At 41.3% G+C, this 6,929-nt stretch overlaps 1 long non-coding RNA gene across 1 annotated transcript; it reads right to left on the bottom strand.

Annotated features, from left to right (window-relative positions):
- Positions 1-741: 741 nt before the first annotated feature.
- On the bottom strand, positions 742-6,095 carry LOC144477220 (uncharacterized). The gene is made up of 3 exons (XR_013495147.1): positions 6,022-6,095; positions 5,094-5,439; positions 742-1,663 (listed from the first exon to the last, which is right to left on the bottom strand). It is a non-coding gene; the product is annotated as an uncharacterized LOC144477220 (long non-coding RNA).
- Positions 6,096-6,929: the final 834 nt, after the last annotated feature.

Below are 6,929 nucleotides of genomic sequence, written 5' to 3'. Positions count from 1 at the left end.
CGTAGAGTACACTACCTCAGAAAATACCTAATCGAGCAAGACCGTCCCCCTTCGCGAATTCGAACACACCGCCTGCTACAAGGCACTGTTTTGCATCGACACGGCGCATCACGTGCCACTCGACGCCGTGCATCATAGAAACGGGACAGTATCCGGAACAGCCTACCCCCGGACCAGTGTAGGACGTTGTTCTAGGGTGTGTAAGTTAGTGTGGTTGCAGCAGGATATCATGTGATATGCGGTGTGCGGTACGCCCGGCCTCCGGCGACTCGTGCGGTAGCGAGACGATGCATTTCCAGTTTGGTAGGCTGTGCTATACCAGCGGCTTACGCTCGCCTGAATAGAACGCGTGCTGTGACATTCTTCGTTTTCTGACGACACTGTCGCCTGCAAAGAGCATCCGGTCACCGGAATTAACTGTCGGATCCTGGGACGTCCGACAGTACGATTAAAGCCGGAGCCGTTCAACGAAAGCCGCGACCTAATCTCTACCTACGCGTCCACTTATTAAGATTTATATTCGCTTTTCTGGATCTCTCCCGTCAAATTAATTAACGCTCGAACGACGTGAATATTTCTGTTTTTATAGGATAATTCAATCTACTAGCGTTTTTATATTTTCTTTACATTAGCATTAAGCAATATTTATTTTATCTGTTTTATTTATTTTTATTATTTGATTATATTTTGTACTTTATATATATCTTATTTTATTATTATTATTAGAGGTAATATTTAGAAAATTATATAATATTGGAGCTTATAATAATTTATTTAAATTTGCTAGCGTCTCTGTTATAGTATGTGCTCGAGGAATTGTTAAGGTAAAATTTATAGACCTGGTTCATTGGCCTGGTAGTTTTAGTTAATTAATATCAGATTATTTCAACGACGCTTTCAAAATAAAGCAAGTATAATTTCTCAAATGGAATAAAATTAGACCAGTCTTCGAAAATGTCTCTAAATGCTCGTCCTCTGAAATCCTCGATTAAACTCGCGATTTGAAACGCGCTGAACGAAATCGCTGAAACTGGAATTTTTGCGCATTAATAAACATCGAGAAACAATGACGGTAAATACGATCTGCTGGCACCGGTAGGATGTACCGCACGGTTTACGATGGCATAACACACGGGCACACGCGAGTAACAATTTATCTGAAAATTGATGGTGGATGTTAAAGCGTCGGAGACTGCAATTATTTTTTCCGTCGACCTAATGCATTCCGTAACGAGCTTGGGCAAACACGTTTTCTGGAGTAAATCATATGCCGGGTGTGCGCACCGATAAAGTTCGTTCATTGAACGTTCACACCGCGGGTGAGTCGAGGAGTCGATTTTCGCGTGTCCCCCCTCGAAGAGTATCGATAAACTATTAGCTATTCAACGAGCCCGATGGTATGCCATTGTGTCCCGGCGACGTGTAAACGGCTTTGTCGCGAACCAACGGTAGACATATTGGCTACCATTGATGCATTCTCGCGCACCGACATATTTATGAGCACTTCGTCAAGGTTCGAGCTTTCCTCGAGCGGTCCTTGTTCGTCCCGCGCGAGCCCTCTCCGTCGGCCGATGTTGTCCGACAATCACGCCGCGATTCTTCTTCATCTGCCGTGGCTATGGCCGACGCAGCCGTGGCACCTATGCGCCCGGAAAGAATTCACCTGGAAAGTAAAGGTCACCAACAATAAATACTTCTTGATTAATTGCGACTTTCAGCGTGAAAGGATATTTTGTCGTGACCGGACACCAGTTTTCATATGTTGCTCTCTGAAACGAAGAAGATGCACCGAGCTCAGAGATCAACCGATAATGACGTCGTCGATGGTGCAGCAACTGGGACATAACATGGCGAAGCGATAGCTGGCGAGCGTTTAACGGGGACGTGGCATTCGATTTTATTGGACGTCGATTGCTTGTTGGATTTATGATAAAAGGAACGACTAAAACCTCTGCTAATAATAACACGAATTTAGTAAACTAATTATAACTCGTTGAAATCAAATCGATGAATTATATGGACAAAAGCCAGTCCAATCCCTTAAAATTCGGGTAAATAAGGATTTTATAAATTAATTATCACAAAGCAATTTCTCGACGTTAAAAGTTGTTAATTTTCTTTAACTTAACTCCAGAAGTCGATTGAAATAATTTTCTCATCGAGAACAACACAAATACATATATCTAGAAGAGATATCTTCCAAGAAAACGTGTTTAGTGAATCGAAAGATAAATCGATGCTGGGTTAATGAAAATTTCATAATCGCTAACAGATATTTTAACCGAGAACGAAAGTGTACGCAGAAAATATGGGACTGCTTATTAAATAGAAGATTAACGGCTTTCAACTTGATGCAATTATAATAGAAAATGAAGTGTTTCAAATGCAAAGTTATGGGTTTTTAAATGCAGCGCTCGCCGACGAGGGTGCCCCTAAGCGCGTGGGTTACATCCGAGCGCCGAGAGAAATCGCGGCAGATTTAATAGTACATCGCGGACGCGGACGTTTCCTGCGTGTTCCCCGTGCGCGATTCGCAAAATTATGATCACGCACGCTTCCATACAGAGAACACTCGCCGCGGAAACGAAAAAATAACCATCGGCGTGGACGAGTGGCGATCCCGTGCTCGTCGTCGCGGTCTCGTTGCGTACAGTTGCCGTGTGTCGTCATCTGCCGCTGTCGTCGCAGGATGTGGTCGGTATAGAGCAATAATTAAAGAAGATTGCAAGCATCCGATCGTAAAAACCATTTCACCATGCACTAAATGGTGGAATCATAGGTGGAATAGGAAATGGAAAACTAATTGCATAGAAACGTCTGCGTTTAGCGTTTCCGTGCCCACTTTCGTGCGCGTTAATAAAAAGTCTGCGAACTTTTATTAAACCAACGTGAGAATTGTACCGGGGCAGTTTAATTTATTTATTCTTTCTATACGCATCAAAACATGTAATTCATTTCCGGAAGTGTAAGAACTTGGGTCTTGTAAAATTGAAACAATATATACTGCTGTGATCAAGGTACAACTATTCAATGTCGTATTTAAAAATTATTTAAATAAAAATTGTCAAATCGCTGCAGCATTTAATATACATACAAGGAATAATGCATAAATGCATACTTTAGTTTTAGACAGCTTTTCTTCTACTTATACGATTATACGATATCAAGTGATAGAATGAAAGCGCTTAGATTAAAGGATTCAGAAATATTGATTGTCACCTAGTGTGCTCCTTTTTTTACGCTAATATTTTTCGTTTTTACGTAACACGTAGTCAACGAGAAAAATTGCGGTGCAAGAGTTAAACGACACGCCCCGCGCGTGCAAAGAGAGCGTTTCTCGTGCTGAAATATAAACGATTACGAAATACGGCGAGTGTCTTATTCTTTTGTGCGGCAGCGTAGGTCTGCCGACTCGCGAGCGAGAAAAAAGAAGGATCACGAGCGGAGAGAACCAGAAGAGGAATGCTGCCTCCGGTACCCGAGAGGATCGAGTCCAGCTCCTCAGCTGGACGTCGGACGTATTAATGCTAATCGACGCAAATACCCTTTGTACGGGCCGGTTTATACGCGTGTTCTCGCGGCTCCGGCCGCTCGCTGGCACAGAAACCGCCTCGCGACCAGTTTCCTTTGGGAACCGGGGAAACTCTCTCTCCGCCCGATTCCGCGCCGCGTCTAGGCGACGCGAGACGCCGCAGCCTCGTGCTGGCCAAACGATTAAATCATATGGGTTTTGCATAATTGCACGCGCGTGGCGCTGGACGCCTCTCCCGGGCGAGACACCTTCCTCCGCTCTGGCGTGCGCGACACCCGAGCGGCGCGGGAAAACCCGTGCCATTGGCTTTCGCATGTTTCACTGACATTCACACCTGACATTACCCGAGGTAATAATCCCTCCGTGATTCCACGGCCATGAAGATGTACAGCCTATTAAGAGATCCGCTGTCTGCCGCGCAACGAACGGCAGCGTCTGCCGCGGTCTATCTGCCGCGGCGGGATCGTTCGATGGGAACGCTGTTATTGGAAGAATGTCAACTTTCTCGCGGCCTAACCTTTTCGCGGGTTGGCCCCAGAGAGAGTATCGCGATCGGCTTGCGGGAATCGGGGAGCGAGCTTCGAACTGTTCCGAAAATCGTGGCTTCGCCTAAACGGGCGATTGGAAAGGCCGGGTCTGATCGGAACGGTCGCGGATAGCCGACTTTAGGCGAAATAACATATTCATTCATAAATTGTAACAAACTGAAAGATTAGAAATTTCGTCTCTTGTTTAATCATTTTCGCGTGCTGTTAGTTATGTGGTAGAAATAAACGTAACATGGTAGTCGAAATAAACGTGTCACATTTGCTATTTTATGGTCTATCGAATTATAAAGACTCTTTCGTAGGAAATGATTAAATGAATTTTTTTCATCGAGAGTATATTATAAACAAAATGACGAAATGTTTAAACGAAATCAACCTTCTTATTTTTGTAAAGCATCACGTCTCAATCGTCTTTAGGGTTCGATAGTTTATAGTATGAAATTCTTATAATCCCTGTACAGTTATAAATGCATACTAACATTCCATCAACTTCTTTCCATCGAAAAGAATAATTTTAATATTTACGTAACAGATTTTATTGGCTCATAATCGACGTAAATATATGCTGTAGAAAGTTGATCGCATTTCATACAGAAAACCCTCTTATTATGCAATATATAAAAACTCTCTTAATACGCAATATATTATGTTGGTGCATATGAAATGTCGGATGTTTACGTAAATATATAAATATATATATAGTTTTTCTGGCCTATATCTTTTTTCAAAAGCTGTTGATTTAATCAAAATATGCTCCGTCTGCTTTACTACATTCTTTTCAACAAGATATCAACACAGAAATGCCTGTCTTAAACAAGTTCTGATCTTTAGAATTAATAAACTCTGATATGGAATATTTCAGAGTGTCTTCATTTATATACTATTTAGGCCGCAAAAGCTCGGGCAGATTTCGAGCAGTTTTAGGACAGTGTTGTCATTACACGTTGTTCGACTGAAGAATGTGACAGCGACCTGTCATAAATAATGTCGGGATTAAGAGAAATAGAACGAACCCTAGCTTGAAAAACGTAAACACTTGAGTTTTTCTTCTCTGACGTCAGCTCTCCTACGTTGCCAGTAGATTCGCCCTCGGCGCGTGGCTGTTCCATTACAAACCGCGCGAAGCATGTTGACCAGCTCTGCGCTTGCATTTTACCACATTTTCGTAACTTCCCCTCTACCTCTCGGACGTTAGAGACCCTTAGCGGACGGCTGGCGGATATATCCGCCCAAGCGTGTTTACCGTTGCGGACGGCTGGCGGATATATCCGCCCAAAATCCTGCGCGCTCCAATACCCGTCGTCCACAGCGACGCTCGCCCATCGAGCGCCGCCGTCCGAAGCCACTTCCACTGGAAATCTGAAATAAATCTTCTGGCTTATAGTATTTCTATCTTATGCGATAAAGTGCATTTTATTAGATTGGTGCATATGAATACTATATACTATTTATCCTGTATGAATACTATGTACTATTTAGCCCGTAAAAACTGTCCTAAATGTTTAAAATAGCGAAAGTCGCTTGGCGAAAGATCTATATTTTATAAAATATTATATTTTACTTCATTTAATTTCGCAATTGTTTTGTACGACGTATGCGTAGTTTTTGTGGGCTAAACAGTATGTAAATGGAGACAGTCTGAAAAATTCCATACTACAGTTTATTAATTCGAAAAATCAGAATTTCTTGAAGACGGACATTTATGAATTAAACTCGCGTTGGGAAAAGTGTATTGAAACAAATGGGGCACATTTTGATTAAATTAATAGCTTTTGAAAAAAGATATGCAGTTTCATATACGCGCTTAAAAATCCGACATTTCATATGCAACAACCTAATATCTGCAGGAGCGATTATGCAATGGGTCGAAAATTCTGCAATTAAACGCGAAGTTTCTTGACTCGGGGCAAGTGATTGAGTGGAAGTCATGTTTACATTTACCAAAAGAATCCACGGTCAGATCCTTGATCCTGTCCTGCGGGGTCTCTCTGCTTCACGTCTACGTTTTCACTGTACGCATTCCGAGCAGACGCTTTCTCGAGCAGTGCATGGTTACATAAGGCATCGCGGATTGCGCAATCCATTATACATGCGAGATATTTAAATACTGAGCTTGGTACGGAACGGAAGAAACGTTCCAAAAAAGGAACGTGCATAGATCGCCTCGTTATTTAAAAATAACACCGCTCTTAATACGTAGAAGACATATGCGCTGGTAATAAATAATGTTTGTCTGCTCGTTGAACAGTTCAGGGTCCAATTATCGTAGGAAAATTATCTTTGCTAGTCTGTTAGCAGTATATTTATTTCTTTGTTTATTAACGTTTTAAAGTAGACATTTTATTTAACGAATATATGATTGTTATGTGTATATAAGTTTGATATTATTATTATATGTTTCTAAATTAGTACTGAACTCTGTTTAATTAAATTAAATTAATTCTTGTGATATTAACCCCTTGCCGCATTTTGACGAGTATGGCTCGTCACAGAGATTTCTATTAATATCTTAGAATAAAATTCTATCCTCTTGTCATCGGTATTTAATCATTTAAGTAAATATAGACAGACGCAATAAATATTCTTCCTTTTCCTTCTAATAAATTATTACAGTAGAAAAAGTGCTCATCCTTGCTACTATGATGAAAATAGTACGGCAAGGGGTTTAACACAATAAGGAGCTTAGTTTATATTTTTTTCTATTGATTTCGTATTTTCTGCATCCAGATGATTAAGTGGTTGATTGTTAATACCTTGTAATGTTTCATTTAGCGCTAATGTATATTGTAGATGACAGCATAAATATTTGACGACGCTCGAGTAAAGAGATCGGAAATTCCGACAAACTT

The sequence above is a fragment of the Augochlora pura genome, chromosome 2 (genome assembly GCF_028453695.1).
Source record: "Augochlora pura isolate Apur16 chromosome 2, APUR_v2.2.1, whole genome shotgun sequence".
In the NCBI taxonomy this organism is placed as follows: Eukaryota; Metazoa; Arthropoda; class Insecta; order Hymenoptera; family Halictidae; genus Augochlora; species Augochlora pura.
Note: the sequence above shows the minus strand (reverse complement) of the source record. Positions and strands in the feature narration are given on the sequence as shown.